This window comes from Acartia tonsa, chromosome 15 (genome assembly GCF_053477335.1).
Source record: "Acartia tonsa isolate MP-2025a chromosome 15, ASM5347733v1, whole genome shotgun sequence".
Classification (NCBI taxonomy): domain Eukaryota; kingdom Metazoa; phylum Arthropoda; class Copepoda; order Calanoida; family Acartiidae; genus Acartia; species Acartia tonsa.
The window spans coordinates 4600593-4614635 of record NC_137274.1 but is presented as its reverse complement, the minus strand read 5'-3'; the positions used below and the strand labels follow the sequence as shown (position 1 = coordinate 4614635).

Below are 14043 nucleotides of genomic sequence, written 5' to 3'. Positions count from 1 at the left end.
TGGACATTTAAACAAACCAAAGATCGCGTTTTTAGCAATGGAATGTGTTTTGTAAAAATCTTTGAAACTTTTGATTTCATTGTTTATGTATGTACACTCAAGAATGATGAATCTTATCTGATCTAGAAAGGCAGAAGGATACTAAATTGTAATTGTAATTCATAATAACCGAGTTTTTACTAAAATAAATTTTTGACAGCTGTGGGATTCGAACCCACGCCCTTGCGGACTGGTGCCTAAAACCAGCGCCTTAGACCACTCGGCCAAACTGCCTGTTGTGCTGACAGTTGTGCGAATAACAGAAATTGTTTCTTAAGTTTTTTTTTTTCAGCCTTACTGTGTAAAAGCATCAAACACCTAAAAAAAATTTGTTTTTCCAGTGAGTGATTTCACAAAATTAACTGCCTCCAGAGAGGATTGAACTCTCGACCCCTGGTTTACAAGACCAGTGCTCTGCCACTGAGCTATAGAGGCTTGCATGTTCACGTGGCACAATTTAAACCTAGCCTAACCTAGTCTAACGTAACCTAACCTAACCTAAGCTATTCCGGTTTGCACCTTGTGTTAAAGACTTTGAAATTGCTAAAGGATTCAGTTGAGTATTAGTCAGCTAACGCAATCAACAGGGGGATGTAGCTCAGTGGTAGAGCGCATGCTTTGCATGTATGAGGCCCCGGGTTCGATCCCCGGCATCTCCAATTGTCAATGATTTTTGTTATTTCTTTGAAGTTGTCTTTTGTTCAAAATGAGTAATTTAGTGAGAAAATATTTGTATGGGGTTATGCGGACACAAAAATGTGGAACGCTTCACGATTTTGCGTGTCATCCTTGCGCAGGGGCCATGCTAATCTTCTCTGTATCGTTCCAATTTTAGTATATGTACTGCCGAAGCAAGTACAATTGAGACTAGAATTTAGTTGTCTATAAAGATCAGCATTTGTTACACAAATTGCAAAAACAATTCTGTTGACCCTGACGTGATTTGAACACGCAGCCTTCTGATCTGGAGTCAGACGCGCTACCGTTGCGCCACAGAGTCAGATGTTTGAATTGCTGCAACTTTGAATTCAGGCGAAACTAAAGGAAAGTCTTTTTATTTCTTTTTTTCTATCCACTATACAATGCAAGCGACCAATAGAAAAAAGGCGCTGCTTTCGTCCGGCCCCTATGACGAAGACCAGGGGTCGTAGCTCAGCTGGTAGAGCGTCTGATTCGCATTTAGAAGGTCTCGGGTTCAAATCCCGACGACTCCAAATTTTTTTTTCTTTTCAATTTTCAAAAGTATTGGGCAAAACCATGGGCTTGACCGGGAGTTGAACCCGGGACCTCTCGCACCCGAAGCGAGAATCATGCCGCCTAGACCATCAAGCCTGGCTTGTGCCCTGCTAACTGTCAGTAGCAAGCTGTAATTCACCAACTTACTAGCCGATTGCTTCCAGCTGTGATGCTGTATTCATGGATGGCCGTCAACCAGAGCCAGCAGTCGTGGCCGAGTGGTTAAGGCGTTGGACTTGAAATCCAATGGGGTTTCCCCGCGCAGGTTCGAATCCTGCCGGCTGCGAAAGTCAGATTTTGTTAGTATCTAGTGTTTTTTTTTACTTTTTTTGCAAAACCAGAAAGTTACCTTGCAACTCACATGGCCTTCCTGGTATAGTGTTAAAATAAGACCTTTGTCAGGTGTGGGGTTTGAACCCACGCAATCTTACGATTATGAGAGCTTAAATCTCACGCCTTAGACCACTCGGCCAACCTGACAGGATGCAACAGGGCGGCACTCATTGCAAAACGCATGAAATCACGACTGACAAGCACTGATTAAGCCAAGCTCTACAAAAAAAAAATTATCACGACGAAGATGGGATTCGAACCCACGCGGGCAGAGCCCATTGGATTAGCAGTCCAACGCCTTAACCACTCGGCCACCTCGTCTATGATAATGATTAGCCTAGATTACTTACAAAGCAGACATGACACATGACATCAACAAAACAAAAAAAAAAAAAAAAAAAAAACCGCAATATTGCATCAATCGTGTCAAAAGATTTCCCACGCCGGGAGTTGAACCCGGGCCTCCTGGGTGAAAGCCAGATATCCTAGCCGTTAGACCACGTGGGATTCTGTTTCCGTCCGGGATCGAACCGGAGACCTTCTGCGTGTTAGGCAGATGTGATAACCGCTACACCACGGAAACTTGTTACATAGAGTAAACAGCTTTATTGCCTTCTGCTTTTCTTTAAGTGTGCTAGTTACTAGGCAAATATGTATTTGTGGTTTTCACTTTGGCGTACATAATAATATTGTAAAACAAGCGTCAGTGGTATAGTGGTGAGCATAGCTGCCTTCCAAGCAGTTGACCCGGGTTCGATTCCCGGCTGACGCATTTTCATCTCAGTTGCCTAGCAATACATTTTTGTACATTCAAAAAGTGTAGTAATCCTGTACTACCAACAAGCCTCCGTAGCGCAGTAGGCAGCGCGTCAGTCTCATAATCTGAAGGCCGTGAGTTCGAGCCTCACCGGGGGCAGGCAAACACTTTTTCATCTCCTGGTTGTGTTTTGAAAAAAAAGTTTTGTCAGAAGTGGGATTCGAACCCACGCCCTCATCGAGGACCAGAATTCTCACAACCACTCTCTATCAGAGAGCAAGGAAGTTGTCCTTGAGTCTGGCGCCTTAGACCACTCGGCCATCCTGACTGCTAACATAGTGTTCACAGATTAGGAAATTCCATGTTTTGATAACCCAAAAAGGTTAGCCAAAATGCAATGTTAGCATCCCATCTGGGGATCGAACCCAGGACCTTTGGATTAGAAGTCCAACGCGCTATCCTCTGCGCTAATGGGACTTGGTAAGAGAAAAGAAAATAGTAGCATTTGTTGACAGAAAACATTATGGAAGGCAAGTAAAAGAAAATCAAGTAGAGAAGAAAAAAAGCATGTAGTTTTTGCATTGTGCTAATACTTAAACATGTCATCTCAATCAGGCCCGTTAGCTCAGTTGGTTAGAGCGTCGTGCTAATAACGCGAAGGTCACGGGTTCGATCCCCCTACGGGCCAGCTAATACTTTTACCAAATTGAACAGTTTGCAGTGGCGGAAATATTTAATGGATAAAAAAAAGAAATTTCACAAGGTTGAAAAATTATCTCTCCCCGACCGGGAATCGAACCCGGGCCTTCCACGTGACAGGCGGAGATCCTCACCACTAGACTATCGAGGAATTCTTGTTGACCAGCTATTTTCTAGTCTCTACGTACATATCACACTGATTGGAGACTTGAACAAAAAATGAGAGCGCCCGAGCAGGGGCTCGAACCCTGGACCGTTAGGTTAAAAGCCTAACGCTCTACCGACTGAGCTACCCGGGCATCATGCTATTTTACAATTACAGTAAAAAAATTGTCTCACCAGATGGCAGCAGCATTTTAGTTCATGGTAGGCTTGGTTTTCTCTCTGTTTATTTTTGGTTAAGTGCAACCTGAGTTGTATAGAATAAATCATCACTCCATAATTTTCCTGTATTGTAGCATTTTGCATTTAGTATATGTCACATTTTCCAATGTTAAATGTCTACGGCCATACCATGTTGAAAGCACCAGTTCTCGTCCGATCACTGAAGTTAAGCAACATTGGGCCAAGTTAGTACTTGGATGGGTGACCGCCTGGGAATACTTGGTGTCGTAGGCAAATCTTTTCATCCTTTTTTATAAGTTGAGAAAAGAAAAAAACAAAGTCTGAGAAATGTAAACCAGACAACTGCTTATGTTCATTTTTTACACCTAAAGCCCTTATACAATGCAACCACTATGATATAATATGTAGTTACTGTTTTTGTCACCAGATGGCAGCTCTGTTTAGTTCCCAGTTAGGCTTTGTTTTCTCCGTGTTGAGGCATAAGTTTTAGGTTGACAACTATTATTGTTCAATAAAATGATATCTTTTAGTATTACACATACCTACTTGGATTAAAATTTTAGTTACTTTGTGCTTGTATTTTATAAAAATTAACTTTTCCGGTCGGACCTTGAACAAATATCAAAAATATATGATTGTCCAAGTAACTTTACATCATTGTCTAAAACGACCAAGCTAATATTGCTTGATTCACTTCTACAAGAGGTGTGTATCAGCTCTGCTTCGATGGGTCGCTCACCTTGAGTCCGCTCGGGTTGAGTGTCTGTCTTAGTCAGTCACAAACATCTTTATTCAGGGTTAAAGAGAACCCACTAATCACTGGAAACCAATCAAGAACTTAGAACCATTTTCCGTAAATACCTGTACGTATTTTCTCTTGGTAATGCATTTTCCATTTAGTTTATGACACATTTTCCTTTGATAAATGTCTACGGCCATACCATGTTGAAAGCACCAGTTCTCGTCCGATCACTGAAGTTAAGCAACATTGGGCCAAGCTAGTACTTGGATGGGTGACCGCCTGGGAATACTTGGTGTCGTAGGCTTTAACATTTTATCCATATTTCAAAATTTGTCTCTTTTTCTTCCTTGTCCGTAGATTCCTGTACTGTTGAGCGTTTTGCATTCATTTCACGCCACATTTTCTCTTCGTAATGCATTTTGCATTTAATTTACGCGACAATTTCCGTTGATGTATGTCTACGGCCATACCATGTTGAAAGCACCAGTTCTCGTCCGATCACTGCAGTTAAGCAACATTGGGCCAAGTTAGTACTTGGATGGGTGACCGCCTGGGAATACTTGGTGTCGTAGGCTATAACATTTTATCCATATTTCAAATTTGTCTCTTTTTCTTTCTTGTCCAAGAGAAATTTCTAATCACTGAGAACATAAGGTGAAACCCAAGGGGATGTAGCTCAGATGGTAGAGCGCTCGCTTAGCATGCGAGAGGTACGGGGATCGATACCCCGCATCTCCATGTATCATTTTTCCCCCTACTACACAAGCACCAAACAAAAAAATAAACACACAGAAAAACAAAAGTCTGAAAATTTAAACCAGTAAAACTTTAAACCTTTTTGTTGCATTAGAATGTTATTTAATAAACCAGAAGTTAGAAGAGCATTTCCTCAGAGTAAATGTCTACGGCCATACCATGTTGAAAGCACCAGTTCTCGTCTGATCACTGAAGTTAAGCAACATTGGGCCAAGTTAGTACTTGGATGGGTGACCGCCTGGGAATACTTGGTGTCGTAGGCTCAATCTTTTTGGAATTTTGACCCAACCAATCCTAGCCCAAACCTAACTAAACCTCACACAAGTTTGAAAATCATGTTGTCACTTTATGTCTACGGCCATACCATGTTGAAAGCACCAGTTCTCGTCCGATCACTGAAGTTAAGCAACATTGGGCCAAGTTAGTACTTGGATGGGTGACCGCCTGGGAATACTTGGTGTCGTAAACTCTACATCTTTATCTTGTCACTGAAAACAGAAAAGTTGTGTTAACGTAGAAAATAATTGCTGCAACGTCCGGGAATCGAACCCGGGCCGCCCGCGTGGCAGGCGAGCATTCTACCACTGAACCAACGTTGCTGGCATGCTCTTTGGCTATTCGTATAACCCAACCCCTTGCTGAAAATCTTTATTCAGAAATCTGTCAATTTATAACCCAAATACAGATTGATATAGCTTTACACCTGAACGATTAATATGACTTGCTGTAAGTAGACTTTGGCAGTAGGTAAGGACTTTCTTCAGCCCGGCAAGACAATATCTGAGTGATCCTTGGTTCACTTGTACACACCTCTTAGTGAAGTGAATCAAGCAAGTATAGCTTGGTCAGTTTAGACAATTGGTAACTGCAATTTTAGCCATTCCTACCATAGGCTATTTGTCAGCATGGTTGGCCAGTTTTATTTTCACAAATTTGAAGTGGTTGGTTGGAGATGAATGGTTTTGTGGTAAACACATCCTGACATCCTGTCCCTACATGCCTGTTGTAATATGTTTCTTTAAATGGGCTCTCTCATGGAAAGCCTTCAGATAAATTGGATGTAACTCCAATATGATCCACTTACACGGAAATCTTTAGTAAAAGGCGAAAGATTTATTCGTGCTGTAGGTAGATCCTGGACATGCTCTAACAACACAAATAGCTCCATATCCTTGGCAGCTGTTAGGCTTGTTCCATTGACCAATCTAATGTAGTTGTCAGCAAAGACATGTAGAGATTGTGTCAAAGTTCAGCTTATTCACCAAAAAAACATAAGCCCCTAGAATAACTTGAGGCAGAAAATTATCCATTAAATGACATTCAACTTTAGGGGTTTGCACCACCTAGCATTAAAACATTGAACTACATAAAGGAAGTGGAGCCATTGTGCTTTTGGCAGCATGCTTGTTGACTTGTGCAAACTTGATACAGGTTGTACACAATGTATTGAGTGGTCCAGTTTAGAAGTGGGGACAAGTGGGCCGATCCTGGTGGTACTGCAATACCAGGCCAACCCGTGATAAGGCTGGAGCAAGCTCCAAGTCCTCATCCCCTAACAAAAATGAGTTTAATATCGAAGGGGACACATGGTCCCCGTATCAGATATTAAGCTGATAAGAACAGATACTACACTTTGATCTTAGCCAAAAGGCCGAGAAGCGATGCCGAAGAATAGTTCCAGTATACTACCTTAGAGTCATAACCTGACTATTGTACTGTCTGGCAAAAGATTGGCATGCAGGCTGCCTAATCATTGTTAGAGAGAGTATAGTCAATCTGCCTAGTTCAAAGCAAAAACTTTACTTTAAATTGGGCTTCGATAGAAGCCTTTTTCTGGCCAACTACACAAACTTTAGCAATTCCTGGTGTGTAAAATTTGAACTAGATGGTTAAGTTAAACATTCTAATTCTGTTGTCTGTTCTGTATTTATTAGGGGATGCGCGAACGCAGTCCCCAACTACCAAAAATTGTGCGTTCGAGTTACCCACATTTGGGGTAATCGTAGGGGTCAGCCATGCCTGAGTGCAATGGCACAGCCTCACCCTAGAGGAACCACCTTAGTGATCATGGTTAACCTCCACGCCAGGTAAGTATGAGGGAAAGAGTCGATTTCAGTGTATGGGTGACAAAGACTATAGATATTTTGCTGACCAGCTCCACGACTTTACACAAAACATGATTCAGTTGAAGTGTCCCCTCAGAAATGCTATATTTATACTTTTTCAAATAGTTGGTGACATACTTTGTTGATGAAACCTTCGGTAGGAGGTCTTCCATTGAAACAAATGCGACACCTAGAGGCCAAATTATTGACTACATAAAATACATGATTGCTACTTTACAGGTTATGCATTCTTATTGCAGATAGTGAGCTATCATCAGCTCTGACAGAAATAGCATTACAGTTCACACTGCAACCACTGGATCTATACACACCTCTTAGTGAAGTGAATCAAGCAAATTTAGCTTGGTCAGTTTAGACAAATACAAGATGCAAACTGTCACTTCTTATAACAAGATTACCAAGAGTTAGCACTGGTCGCAACGAAACAAACCATACAGAAGGATGGTATGGTAATATCCACATTATAATGTGAAAATGCCTTACCAAATGTCTACGGCCATACCATGTTGAAAGCACCAGTTCTCGTCCGATCACTGAAGTTAAGCAACATTGGGCCAAGTTAGTACTTGGATGGGTGACCGCCTGGGAATACTTGGTGTCGTAGACTTAACATTTTTGGAATTTTGACCCAAACAATCCTAGCCCAAACCTAACTAAACCCCACACAATTAATGTCTACGGCCATACCATGTTGAAAGCACCAGTTCTCGTCCGATCACTGAAGTTAAGCAACATTGGGCCAAGTTAGTACTTGGATGGGTGACCGCCTGGGAATACTTGGTGTCGTAGGCTCAATCTTTTTGGAATTTTGACCCAACCAATCCTAGCCCAAACCTAACTAAACCCCACACAATTAATGTCTACGGCCATACCATGTTGAAAACACCAGTTCTCGTCCGATCACTGAAGTTAAGCAACATTGGGCCAAGTTAGTACTTGGATGGGTGACCGCCTGGGAATACTTGGTGTCGTAGGCTTATCCATTTTTAAAAAATTGCCTCAAAAAAGTTGTGATACTGTAGAAAATAATTGCTGCAACGTCCGGGAATCGAACCCGGGCCGCCCGCGTGGCAGGCGAGCATTCTACCACTGAACCAACGTTGCTGGCTTGCTCTCATGATATTCGTGTAGTTACTTTTTGTGTACCTATTGCAAAGACCAACCATACAAAGTGCAGAGCCCAGGCAGCCAACATAGCCCGGCTAGCTCAGTCGGTAGAGCATGAGACTCTTAATCTCAGGGTCGTGGGTTCGAGCCCCACGTTGGGCGAATTTTTTTTTACATGGAACAGTTTTTAAAAATATATTTGAATTTGTTTCGTGATATTCTGACAATAGGGTAATTCAGGCGCCATGGCTTAGTTGGTTAAAGCGCCTGTCTCGTAAACAGGAGATCCCGAGTTCGACTCTCGGTGGTGCCTTGATCCTTTTATTACTACTATCCATGGCTACACATACATAGGGTAAAGATTTGCAAAAATGCCGCGACCCGGGATCGAACCGGGGACCTTTAGATCTTCAGTCTAACGCTCTCCCAACTGAGCTATCACGGCTAGTTAAAATAATGTTGCTTATCTTGGTCAATATGGAAAAAAGATCACTTTTACATGACTCTAAAAAGTTTAGGTCCTACCGAGATTTGAACTCGGATCGCTGGATTCAGAGTCCAGAGTGCTAACCATTACACCATAGGACCTTGATGCAGATCTAAACTCCAAAGGGTAAAAAAAATTAATTTTGTATAAAAAGAAAAGAAAAAAACCTTATGTATTGGTTCCTGCCGGGATCGAACCGGCGACCTTGTCCGTGTGAAGGACACGTGATAACCACTACACTAAGGAACCATTGTCAACTAAATAACCAAGCCAAGATACATAAGAAACAGACATAAAATGTGCAACTACAAAGCCACGTCACTAAGCTAGGTCTCGTGGCGCAACGGATAACGCGTCTGACTACGGATCAGAAGATTGCAGGTTCGAATCCTGCCGAGATCGAAAATTTTAAAGATTCGTTTGGCTATTAAAGAAAATTGCTATAAAATAAGTCGCCCCCGGGTGGGCTCGAACCACCAACCTTTCGGTTAACAGCCGAACGCGCTAGCCGATTGCGCCACGGAGGCTAATACAAGATGAAAATATTACATTATTTTTAATATTATTCTATGGTGCCTTCAAATATAAAAACAAAAAAAAGATTGGTTTACTTATGTTGGTAGGGCTAATTACCACCGAACACTCATTAGCGCGGTCCGACTACTGACCGACACGGAAACTCTTGGCTGCTGGGTTTCCCCTCTGGCCCAATCCGCCCCTCATTAAGCAACCTGATCACCTAGGGCTCCCCCTAAGTGGCCATGTTGATGCCAGGCTTAGTGCGGACGCCAATTCAACGTGTTTCAATGGTAACCAGGCGTTCCCTGCCTCAAACCATCCCAAACTCTGACCTCCCAGTAGCAGGATTACAGAACCTCGCCACGGTTCCAGTCAACTATCACATCAATTTCTGTCACAATGTACCATTTGAATTGCAATTTTTTTCATATTTAATTTTGGGTGTGATTTCGCCAGCTTCCGTTATGGTCTAGTGGTTAGGATAGCTGGCTCTCACCCAGCAGGCCCGGGTTCGATTCCCGGTAACGGAAAAATACATTTTGTCGAACCCCCAAGTAATTATATCAACATCCCCGATCCAAAAAAAAAAAGGAGATAAAAAAAAGATAGAGAATTGGATATTTTTAAGTTTTTACTTTTCAGCCAGGGTGACACCAAGCCTGCGTGGCCTAATGGATAAGGCGTCGGTCTCCTAAACCGAAGATTGCGAGTTCGAGTCTCGCCGTGGGTAACATTATCTTTTTAGCAAAAGTTGTTTTGGTTGCAGTGCTTCCAAGGTTTCTTGAAGGCAGTCTACTAGCAAATATGAAGAGTGAAAGCAAGCTGCTCTAGTGGCGCAATCGGTTAGCGCACGGTACTTATAGACAGTACAACAAGTTATGCCGGGGTTGTGAGTTCGAGCCTCACCTAGAGCAAGCACTTTTTCAACCCTTAAACCTGGCAGGGTCTTCCATGAAAAGAGCAAAAATATTTTTTTTTACTTAAACAAAGCATTTTATCTTACCAAAATACTAAAATATTCTCTAGCAGTACCTCATAATATCAAATACAGGTACTGTGGTTCGATTTCAAAATTTTTTTGTAACTATGCTTTACTAACCAACAATCAATCAAGGAAAAAAGTTTGTTAAAGAATATAGATAGATTGATATTTTCTTTTTACTACTGTTTTAAATCTATCAAGTTAATAACAAATTCAATAAAATTTGACTGAATAACCATATAAATGTATAAAGATTTGTGATTTAAATTATGCCATGAAAAATCCTCCAATGAGTTATTTAAGCAAACAAAATTTAGCATAAATGGATATTTAAATTTTGTTTGCTTAAATAACATTCTATTGCAACAAAAAGGTGATGTTAGGAAATAATTTCTTGAATAAAATCATAAAACGTTTTTTCATTTAATTTTCATTTTTTCACTGTTGTGTTTTTATTTGACATTAAAAATAAAAATCATAAAAAATCTTCCAAATCAAAGAGAAAAAATCTTTGAATTATTGGTCAATTTAAGTTCAAAGATTTTTTTTTTTGTAAAAAGTTAATTTTTTAAAAATATTTTAGAAAAAAATCTTCTAACAAAAAAAAATTATCATAATCCAAGATGGCGTCAATACATGTAAAATAATTTTTAAAACAAAAAATTAAAACTTGAATATCTTTTTTCACAGATTGAATTTCAAAAATCGGTCTGACAGTTTTTCCAAAGTCAGTATGATCTATTGAATGAAAAAGGTTTGAAACTGATAGAACATTTCAAAATAAATGGTTCCCACATTCTAAAAATTTTCCCACGCTTGACATTCTTGAAAAATGCTAAATAAATGGACATTTAAACAAACCAAAGATCGCGTTTTTAGCAATGGAATGTGTTTTGTAAAAATCTTTGAAACTTTTGATTTCATTGTTTATGTATGTACACTCAAGAATGATGAATCTTATCTGATCTAGAAAGGCAGAAGGATACTAAATTGTAATTGTAATTCATAATAACCGAGTTTTTACTAAAATAAATTTTTGACAGCTGTGGGATTCGAACCCACGCCCTTGCGGACTGGTGCCTAAAACCAGCGCCTTAGACCACTCGGCCAAACTGCCTGTTGTGCTGACAGTTGTGCGAATAACAGAAATTGTTTCTTAAGTTTTTTTTTTTCAGCCTTACTGTGTAAAAGCATCAAACACCTAAAAAAAATTTGTTTTTCCAGTGAGTGATTTCACAAAATTAACTGCCTCCAGAGAGGATTGAACTCTCGACCCCTGGTTTACAAGACCAGTGCTCTGCCACTGAGCTATAGAGGCTTGCATGTTCACGTGGCACAATTTAAACCTAGCCTAACCTAGTCTAACGTAACCTAACCTAACCTAAGCTATTCCGGTTTGCACCTTGTGTTAAAGACTTTGAAATTGCTAAAGGATTCAGTTGAGTATTAGTCAGCTAACGCAATCAACAGGGGGATGTAGCTCAGTGGTAGAGCGCATGCTTTGCATGTATGAGGCCCCGGGTTCGATCCCCGGCATCTCCAATTGTCAATGATTTTTGTTATTTCTTTGAAGTTGTCTTTTGTTCAAAATGAGTAATTTAGTGAGAAAATATTTGTATGGGGTTATGCGGACACAAAAATGTGGAACGCTTCACGATTTTGCGTGTCATCCTTGCGCAGGGGCCATGCTAATCTTCTCTGTATCGTTCCAATTTTAGTATATGTACTGCCGAAGCAAGTACAATTGAGACTAGAATTTAGTTGTCTATAAAGATCAGCATTTGTTACACAAATTGCAAAAACAATTCTGTTGACCCTGACGTGATTTGAACACGCAGCCTTCTGATCTGGAGTCAGACGCGCTACCGTTGCGCCACAGAGTCAGATGTTTGAATTGCTGCAACTTTGAATTCAGGCGAAACTAAAGGAAAGTCTTTTTATTTCTTTTTTTCTATCCACTATACAATGCAAGCGACCAATAGAAAAAAGGCGCTGCTTTCGTCCGGCCCCTATGACGAAGACCAGGGGTCGTAGCTCAGCTGGTAGAGCGTCTGATTCGCATTTAGAAGGTCTCGGGTTCAAATCCCGACGACTCCAAATTTTTTTTTCTTTTCAATTTTCAAAAGTATTGGGCAAAACCATGGGCTTGACCGGGAGTTGAACCCGGGACCTCTCGCACCCGAAGCGAGAATCATGCCGCCTAGACCATCAAGCCTGGCTTGTGCCCTGCTAACTGTCAGTAGCAAGCTGTAATTCACCAACTTACTAGCCGATTGCTTCCAGCTGTGATGCTGTATTCATGGATGGCCGTCAACCAGAGCCAGCAGTCGTGGCCGAGTGGTTAAGGCGTTGGACTTGAAATCCAATGGGGTTTCCCCGCGCAGGTTCGAATCCTGCCGGCTGCGAAAGTCAGATTTTGTTAGTATCTAGTGTTTTTTTTTACTTTTTTTGCAAAACCAGAAAGTTACCTTGCAACTCACATGGCCTTCCTGGTATAGTGTTAAAATAAGACCTTTGTCAGGTGTGGGGTTTGAACCCACGCAATCTTACGATTATGAGAGCTTAAATCTCACGCCTTAGACCACTCGGCCAACCTGACAGGATGCAACAGGGCGGCACTCATTGCAAAACGCATGAAATCACGACTGACAAGCACTGATTAAGCCAAGCTCTACAAAAAAAAAATTATCACGACGAAGATGGGATTCGAACCCACGCGGGCAGAGCCCATTGGATTAGCAGTCCAACGCCTTAACCACTCGGCCACCTCGTCTATGATAATGATTAGCCTAGATTACTTACAAAGCAGACATGACACATGACATCAACAAAAAAAAAAAAAAAAAAAAAAAAAAACCGCAATATTGCATCAATCGTGTCAAAAGATTTCCCACGCCGGGAGTTGAACCCGGGCCTCCTGGGTGAAAGCCAGATATCCTAGCCGTTAGACCACGTGGGATTCTGTTTCCGTCCGGGATCGAACCGGAGACCTTCTGCGTGTTAGGCAGATGTGATAACCGCTACACCACGGAAACTTGTTACATAGAGTAAACAGCTTTATTGCCTTCTGCTTTTCTTTAAGTGTGCTAGTTACTAGGCAAATATGTATTTGTGGTTTTCACTTTGGCGTACATAATAATATTGTAAAACAAGCGTCAGTGGTATAGTGGTGAGCATAGCTGCCTTCCAAGCAGTTGACCCGGGTTCGATTCCCGGCTGACGCATTTTCATCTCAGTTGCCTAGCAATACATTTTTGTACATTCAAAAAGTGTAGTAATCCTGTACTACCAACAAGCCTCCGTAGCGCAGTAGGCAGCGCGTCAGTCTCATAATCTGAAGGCCGTGAGTTCGAGCCTCACCGGGGGCAGGCAAACACTTTTTCATCTCCTGGTTGTGTTTTGAAAAAAAAGTTTTGTCAGAAGTGGGATTCGAACCCACGCCCTCATCGAGGACCAGAATTCTCACAACCACTCTCTATCAGAGAGCAAGGAAGTTGTCCTTGAGTCTGGCGCCTTAGACCACTCGGCCATCCTGACTGCTAACATAGTGTTCACAGATTAGGAAATTCCATGTTTTGATAACCCAAAAAGGTTAGCCAAAATGCAATGTTAGCATCCCATCTGGGGATCGAACCCAGGACCTTTGGATTAGAAGTCCAACGCGCTATCCTCTGCGCTAATGGGACTTGGTAAGAGAAAAGAAAATAGTAGCATTTGTTGACAGAAAACATTATGGAAGGCAAGTAAAAGAAAATCAAGTAGAGAAGAAAAAAAGCATGTAGTTTTTGCATTGTGCTAATACTTAAACATGTCATCTCAATCAGGCCCGTTAGCTCAGTTGGTTAGAGCGTCGTGCTAATAACGCGAAGGTCACGGGTTCGATCCCCCTACGGGCCAGCTAATACTTTTACCAAA

At 41.4% G+C, this 14043-nt stretch overlaps 60 non-coding genes across 60 annotated transcripts; 27 read left to right on the top strand and 33 right to left on the bottom strand.

Moving 5' to 3' along the window:
* Nucleotides 1–193: 193 nt before the first annotated feature.
* Nucleotides 194–273, bottom strand: TRNAL-UAG (transfer RNA leucine (anticodon UAG)). The gene has a single exon. It is a non-coding gene; the product is annotated as a tRNA-Leu (tRNA).
* A 129-nt stretch (nucleotides 274–402) lies between these two features.
* TRNAT-UGU (transfer RNA threonine (anticodon UGU)) lies at nucleotides 403–474 on the bottom strand. The gene has a single exon. It is a non-coding gene; the product is annotated as a tRNA-Thr (tRNA).
* A 152-nt stretch (nucleotides 475–626) lies between these two features.
* Nucleotides 627–698, top strand: TRNAA-UGC (transfer RNA alanine (anticodon UGC)). The gene has a single exon. It is a non-coding gene; the product is annotated as a tRNA-Ala (tRNA).
* A 93-nt stretch (nucleotides 699–791) lies between these two features.
* Nucleotides 792–898, bottom strand: LOC145308188 (U6 spliceosomal RNA). The gene has a single exon (XR_013876031.1). It is a non-coding gene; the product is annotated as a U6 spliceosomal RNA (small nuclear RNA).
* A 69-nt stretch (nucleotides 899–967) lies between these two features.
* On the bottom strand, nucleotides 968–1039 carry TRNAW-CCA (transfer RNA tryptophan (anticodon CCA)). Its single transcript has one exon. It is a non-coding gene; the product is annotated as a tRNA-Trp (tRNA).
* A 141-nt stretch (nucleotides 1040–1180) lies between these two features.
* Nucleotides 1181–1253, top strand: TRNAA-CGC (transfer RNA alanine (anticodon CGC)). Its single transcript has one exon. It is a non-coding gene; the product is annotated as a tRNA-Ala (tRNA).
* Nucleotides 1254–1298: 45 nt separating this feature from the next.
* Nucleotides 1299–1371, bottom strand: TRNAP-CGG (transfer RNA proline (anticodon CGG)). Its single transcript has one exon. It is a non-coding gene; the product is annotated as a tRNA-Pro (tRNA).
* Nucleotides 1372–1479: 108 nt separating this feature from the next.
* Nucleotides 1480–1561, top strand: TRNAS-UGA (transfer RNA serine (anticodon UGA)). Its single transcript has one exon. It is a non-coding gene; the product is annotated as a tRNA-Ser (tRNA).
* A 110-nt stretch (nucleotides 1562–1671) lies between these two features.
* TRNAL-UAA (transfer RNA leucine (anticodon UAA)) lies at nucleotides 1672–1755 on the bottom strand. Its single transcript has one exon. It is a non-coding gene; the product is annotated as a tRNA-Leu (tRNA).
* Nucleotides 1756–1847: 92 nt separating this feature from the next.
* TRNAS-GCU (transfer RNA serine (anticodon GCU)) lies at nucleotides 1848–1929 on the bottom strand. Its single transcript has one exon. It is a non-coding gene; the product is annotated as a tRNA-Ser (tRNA).
* A 114-nt stretch (nucleotides 1930–2043) lies between these two features.
* TRNAE-UUC (transfer RNA glutamic acid (anticodon UUC)) lies at nucleotides 2044–2115 on the bottom strand. Its single transcript has one exon. It is a non-coding gene; the product is annotated as a tRNA-Glu (tRNA).
* A 3-nt stretch (nucleotides 2116–2118) lies between these two features.
* TRNAV-AAC (transfer RNA valine (anticodon AAC)) lies at nucleotides 2119–2191 on the bottom strand. Its single transcript has one exon. It is a non-coding gene; the product is annotated as a tRNA-Val (tRNA).
* Nucleotides 2192–2308: 117 nt separating this feature from the next.
* Nucleotides 2309–2380, top strand: TRNAG-UCC (transfer RNA glycine (anticodon UCC)). Its single transcript has one exon. It is a non-coding gene; the product is annotated as a tRNA-Gly (tRNA).
* Nucleotides 2381–2451: 71 nt separating this feature from the next.
* TRNAM-CAU (transfer RNA methionine (anticodon CAU)) lies at nucleotides 2452–2524 on the top strand. Its single transcript has one exon. It is a non-coding gene; the product is annotated as a tRNA-Met (tRNA).
* A 46-nt stretch (nucleotides 2525–2570) lies between these two features.
* Nucleotides 2571–2693, bottom strand: TRNAL-CAA (transfer RNA leucine (anticodon CAA)). Its single transcript has 2 exons — nucleotides 2656–2693; nucleotides 2571–2615 (listed from the first exon to the last, which is right to left on the bottom strand). It is a non-coding gene; the product is annotated as a tRNA-Leu (tRNA).
* Nucleotides 2694–2769: 76 nt separating this feature from the next.
* On the bottom strand, nucleotides 2770–2842 carry TRNAR-UCU (transfer RNA arginine (anticodon UCU)). The gene has a single exon. It is a non-coding gene; the product is annotated as a tRNA-Arg (tRNA).
* Nucleotides 2843–2979: 137 nt separating this feature from the next.
* Nucleotides 2980–3053, top strand: TRNAI-AAU (transfer RNA isoleucine (anticodon AAU)). The gene has a single exon. It is a non-coding gene; the product is annotated as a tRNA-Ile (tRNA).
* Nucleotides 3054–3143: 90 nt separating this feature from the next.
* Nucleotides 3144–3215, bottom strand: TRNAD-GUC (transfer RNA aspartic acid (anticodon GUC)). Its single transcript has one exon. It is a non-coding gene; the product is annotated as a tRNA-Asp (tRNA).
* A 75-nt stretch (nucleotides 3216–3290) lies between these two features.
* TRNAK-UUU (transfer RNA lysine (anticodon UUU)) lies at nucleotides 3291–3363 on the bottom strand. Its single transcript has one exon. It is a non-coding gene; the product is annotated as a tRNA-Lys (tRNA).
* A 200-nt stretch (nucleotides 3364–3563) lies between these two features.
* LOC145308272 (5S ribosomal RNA) lies at nucleotides 3564–3682 on the top strand. Its single transcript, XR_013876113.1, has one exon. It is a non-coding gene; the product is annotated as a 5S ribosomal RNA (ribosomal RNA).
* Nucleotides 3683–4336: 654 nt separating this feature from the next.
* On the top strand, nucleotides 4337–4455 carry LOC145308363 (5S ribosomal RNA). The gene has a single exon (XR_013876199.1). It is a non-coding gene; the product is annotated as a 5S ribosomal RNA (ribosomal RNA).
* A 152-nt stretch (nucleotides 4456–4607) lies between these two features.
* LOC145308434 (5S ribosomal RNA) lies at nucleotides 4608–4726 on the top strand. Its single transcript, XR_013876266.1, has one exon. It is a non-coding gene; the product is annotated as a 5S ribosomal RNA (ribosomal RNA).
* Nucleotides 4727–4816: 90 nt separating this feature from the next.
* On the top strand, nucleotides 4817–4889 carry TRNAA-AGC (transfer RNA alanine (anticodon AGC)). Its single transcript has one exon. It is a non-coding gene; the product is annotated as a tRNA-Ala (tRNA).
* Nucleotides 4890–5051: 162 nt separating this feature from the next.
* Nucleotides 5052–5170, top strand: LOC145308336 (5S ribosomal RNA). Its single transcript, XR_013876174.1, has one exon. It is a non-coding gene; the product is annotated as a 5S ribosomal RNA (ribosomal RNA).
* Nucleotides 5171–5257: 87 nt separating this feature from the next.
* LOC145308520 (5S ribosomal RNA) lies at nucleotides 5258–5376 on the top strand. The gene has a single exon (XR_013876346.1). It is a non-coding gene; the product is annotated as a 5S ribosomal RNA (ribosomal RNA).
* Nucleotides 5377–5435: 59 nt separating this feature from the next.
* On the bottom strand, nucleotides 5436–5506 carry TRNAG-GCC (transfer RNA glycine (anticodon GCC)). The gene has a single exon. It is a non-coding gene; the product is annotated as a tRNA-Gly (tRNA).
* A 425-nt stretch (nucleotides 5507–5931) lies between these two features.
* Nucleotides 5932–6049, bottom strand: LOC145308125 (U5 spliceosomal RNA). The gene has a single exon (XR_013875962.1). It is a non-coding gene; the product is annotated as a U5 spliceosomal RNA (small nuclear RNA).
* A 329-nt stretch (nucleotides 6050–6378) lies between these two features.
* Nucleotides 6379–6570, bottom strand: LOC145308011 (U2 spliceosomal RNA). Its single transcript, XR_013875846.1, has one exon. It is a non-coding gene; the product is annotated as a U2 spliceosomal RNA (small nuclear RNA).
* A 267-nt stretch (nucleotides 6571–6837) lies between these two features.
* On the bottom strand, nucleotides 6838–7002 carry LOC145307918 (U1 spliceosomal RNA). Its single transcript, XR_013875762.1, has one exon. It is a non-coding gene; the product is annotated as a U1 spliceosomal RNA (small nuclear RNA).
* Nucleotides 7003–7521: 519 nt separating this feature from the next.
* On the top strand, nucleotides 7522–7640 carry LOC145308473 (5S ribosomal RNA). The gene has a single exon (XR_013876302.1). It is a non-coding gene; the product is annotated as a 5S ribosomal RNA (ribosomal RNA).
* A 66-nt stretch (nucleotides 7641–7706) lies between these two features.
* LOC145308167 (5S ribosomal RNA) lies at nucleotides 7707–7825 on the top strand. Its single transcript, XR_013876006.1, has one exon. It is a non-coding gene; the product is annotated as a 5S ribosomal RNA (ribosomal RNA).
* A 66-nt stretch (nucleotides 7826–7891) lies between these two features.
* On the top strand, nucleotides 7892–8010 carry LOC145308223 (5S ribosomal RNA). Its single transcript, XR_013876066.1, has one exon. It is a non-coding gene; the product is annotated as a 5S ribosomal RNA (ribosomal RNA).
* A 56-nt stretch (nucleotides 8011–8066) lies between these two features.
* Nucleotides 8067–8137, bottom strand: TRNAG-GCC (transfer RNA glycine (anticodon GCC)). Its single transcript has one exon. It is a non-coding gene; the product is annotated as a tRNA-Gly (tRNA).
* Nucleotides 8138–8229: 92 nt separating this feature from the next.
* On the top strand, nucleotides 8230–8302 carry TRNAK-CUU (transfer RNA lysine (anticodon CUU)). The gene has a single exon. It is a non-coding gene; the product is annotated as a tRNA-Lys (tRNA).
* Nucleotides 8303–8379: 77 nt separating this feature from the next.
* Nucleotides 8380–8453, top strand: TRNAT-CGU (transfer RNA threonine (anticodon CGU)). Its single transcript has one exon. It is a non-coding gene; the product is annotated as a tRNA-Thr (tRNA).
* Nucleotides 8454–8512: 59 nt separating this feature from the next.
* TRNAF-GAA (transfer RNA phenylalanine (anticodon GAA)) lies at nucleotides 8513–8585 on the bottom strand. Its single transcript has one exon. It is a non-coding gene; the product is annotated as a tRNA-Phe (tRNA).
* Nucleotides 8586–8656: 71 nt separating this feature from the next.
* Nucleotides 8657–8728, bottom strand: TRNAQ-CUG (transfer RNA glutamine (anticodon CUG)). Its single transcript has one exon. It is a non-coding gene; the product is annotated as a tRNA-Gln (tRNA).
* A 75-nt stretch (nucleotides 8729–8803) lies between these two features.
* Nucleotides 8804–8876, bottom strand: TRNAV-CAC (transfer RNA valine (anticodon CAC)). Its single transcript has one exon. It is a non-coding gene; the product is annotated as a tRNA-Val (tRNA).
* An 80-nt stretch (nucleotides 8877–8956) lies between these two features.
* TRNAR-ACG (transfer RNA arginine (anticodon ACG)) lies at nucleotides 8957–9029 on the top strand. The gene has a single exon. It is a non-coding gene; the product is annotated as a tRNA-Arg (tRNA).
* Nucleotides 9030–9080: 51 nt separating this feature from the next.
* TRNAN-GUU (transfer RNA asparagine (anticodon GUU)) lies at nucleotides 9081–9154 on the bottom strand. The gene has a single exon. It is a non-coding gene; the product is annotated as a tRNA-Asn (tRNA).
* Nucleotides 9155–9604: 450 nt separating this feature from the next.
* TRNAE-CUC (transfer RNA glutamic acid (anticodon CUC)) lies at nucleotides 9605–9676 on the top strand. The gene has a single exon. It is a non-coding gene; the product is annotated as a tRNA-Glu (tRNA).
* A 127-nt stretch (nucleotides 9677–9803) lies between these two features.
* TRNAR-CCU (transfer RNA arginine (anticodon CCU)) lies at nucleotides 9804–9876 on the top strand. The gene has a single exon. It is a non-coding gene; the product is annotated as a tRNA-Arg (tRNA).
* A 94-nt stretch (nucleotides 9877–9970) lies between these two features.
* Nucleotides 9971–10060, top strand: TRNAI-UAU (transfer RNA isoleucine (anticodon UAU)). The gene is given in 2 exon segments: nucleotides 9971–10008; nucleotides 10025–10060. It is a non-coding gene; the product is annotated as a tRNA-Ile (tRNA).
* Nucleotides 10061–11165: 1105 nt separating this feature from the next.
* Nucleotides 11166–11245, bottom strand: TRNAL-UAG (transfer RNA leucine (anticodon UAG)). The gene has a single exon. It is a non-coding gene; the product is annotated as a tRNA-Leu (tRNA).
* Nucleotides 11246–11374: 129 nt separating this feature from the next.
* Nucleotides 11375–11446, bottom strand: TRNAT-UGU (transfer RNA threonine (anticodon UGU)). The gene has a single exon. It is a non-coding gene; the product is annotated as a tRNA-Thr (tRNA).
* Nucleotides 11447–11598: 152 nt separating this feature from the next.
* On the top strand, nucleotides 11599–11670 carry TRNAA-UGC (transfer RNA alanine (anticodon UGC)). The gene has a single exon. It is a non-coding gene; the product is annotated as a tRNA-Ala (tRNA).
* A 93-nt stretch (nucleotides 11671–11763) lies between these two features.
* LOC145308187 (U6 spliceosomal RNA) lies at nucleotides 11764–11870 on the bottom strand. The gene has a single exon (XR_013876030.1). It is a non-coding gene; the product is annotated as a U6 spliceosomal RNA (small nuclear RNA).
* Nucleotides 11871–11939: 69 nt separating this feature from the next.
* TRNAW-CCA (transfer RNA tryptophan (anticodon CCA)) lies at nucleotides 11940–12011 on the bottom strand. The gene has a single exon. It is a non-coding gene; the product is annotated as a tRNA-Trp (tRNA).
* Nucleotides 12012–12152: 141 nt separating this feature from the next.
* TRNAA-CGC (transfer RNA alanine (anticodon CGC)) lies at nucleotides 12153–12225 on the top strand. Its single transcript has one exon. It is a non-coding gene; the product is annotated as a tRNA-Ala (tRNA).
* Nucleotides 12226–12270: 45 nt separating this feature from the next.
* On the bottom strand, nucleotides 12271–12343 carry TRNAP-CGG (transfer RNA proline (anticodon CGG)). The gene has a single exon. It is a non-coding gene; the product is annotated as a tRNA-Pro (tRNA).
* A 108-nt stretch (nucleotides 12344–12451) lies between these two features.
* Nucleotides 12452–12533, top strand: TRNAS-UGA (transfer RNA serine (anticodon UGA)). Its single transcript has one exon. It is a non-coding gene; the product is annotated as a tRNA-Ser (tRNA).
* Nucleotides 12534–12643: 110 nt separating this feature from the next.
* TRNAL-UAA (transfer RNA leucine (anticodon UAA)) lies at nucleotides 12644–12727 on the bottom strand. Its single transcript has one exon. It is a non-coding gene; the product is annotated as a tRNA-Leu (tRNA).
* A 92-nt stretch (nucleotides 12728–12819) lies between these two features.
* On the bottom strand, nucleotides 12820–12901 carry TRNAS-GCU (transfer RNA serine (anticodon GCU)). Its single transcript has one exon. It is a non-coding gene; the product is annotated as a tRNA-Ser (tRNA).
* Nucleotides 12902–13015: 114 nt separating this feature from the next.
* Nucleotides 13016–13087, bottom strand: TRNAE-UUC (transfer RNA glutamic acid (anticodon UUC)). Its single transcript has one exon. It is a non-coding gene; the product is annotated as a tRNA-Glu (tRNA).
* A 3-nt stretch (nucleotides 13088–13090) lies between these two features.
* TRNAV-AAC (transfer RNA valine (anticodon AAC)) lies at nucleotides 13091–13163 on the bottom strand. Its single transcript has one exon. It is a non-coding gene; the product is annotated as a tRNA-Val (tRNA).
* A 117-nt stretch (nucleotides 13164–13280) lies between these two features.
* On the top strand, nucleotides 13281–13352 carry TRNAG-UCC (transfer RNA glycine (anticodon UCC)). The gene has a single exon. It is a non-coding gene; the product is annotated as a tRNA-Gly (tRNA).
* A 71-nt stretch (nucleotides 13353–13423) lies between these two features.
* TRNAM-CAU (transfer RNA methionine (anticodon CAU)) lies at nucleotides 13424–13496 on the top strand. Its single transcript has one exon. It is a non-coding gene; the product is annotated as a tRNA-Met (tRNA).
* A 46-nt stretch (nucleotides 13497–13542) lies between these two features.
* Nucleotides 13543–13665, bottom strand: TRNAL-CAA (transfer RNA leucine (anticodon CAA)). The gene is made up of 2 exons: nucleotides 13628–13665; nucleotides 13543–13587 (listed from the first exon to the last, which is right to left on the bottom strand). It is a non-coding gene; the product is annotated as a tRNA-Leu (tRNA).
* A 76-nt stretch (nucleotides 13666–13741) lies between these two features.
* TRNAR-UCU (transfer RNA arginine (anticodon UCU)) lies at nucleotides 13742–13814 on the bottom strand. The gene has a single exon. It is a non-coding gene; the product is annotated as a tRNA-Arg (tRNA).
* A 137-nt stretch (nucleotides 13815–13951) lies between these two features.
* Nucleotides 13952–14025, top strand: TRNAI-AAU (transfer RNA isoleucine (anticodon AAU)). Its single transcript has one exon. It is a non-coding gene; the product is annotated as a tRNA-Ile (tRNA).
* The last annotated feature ends 18 nt before the right edge of the window (nucleotides 14026–14043 follow it).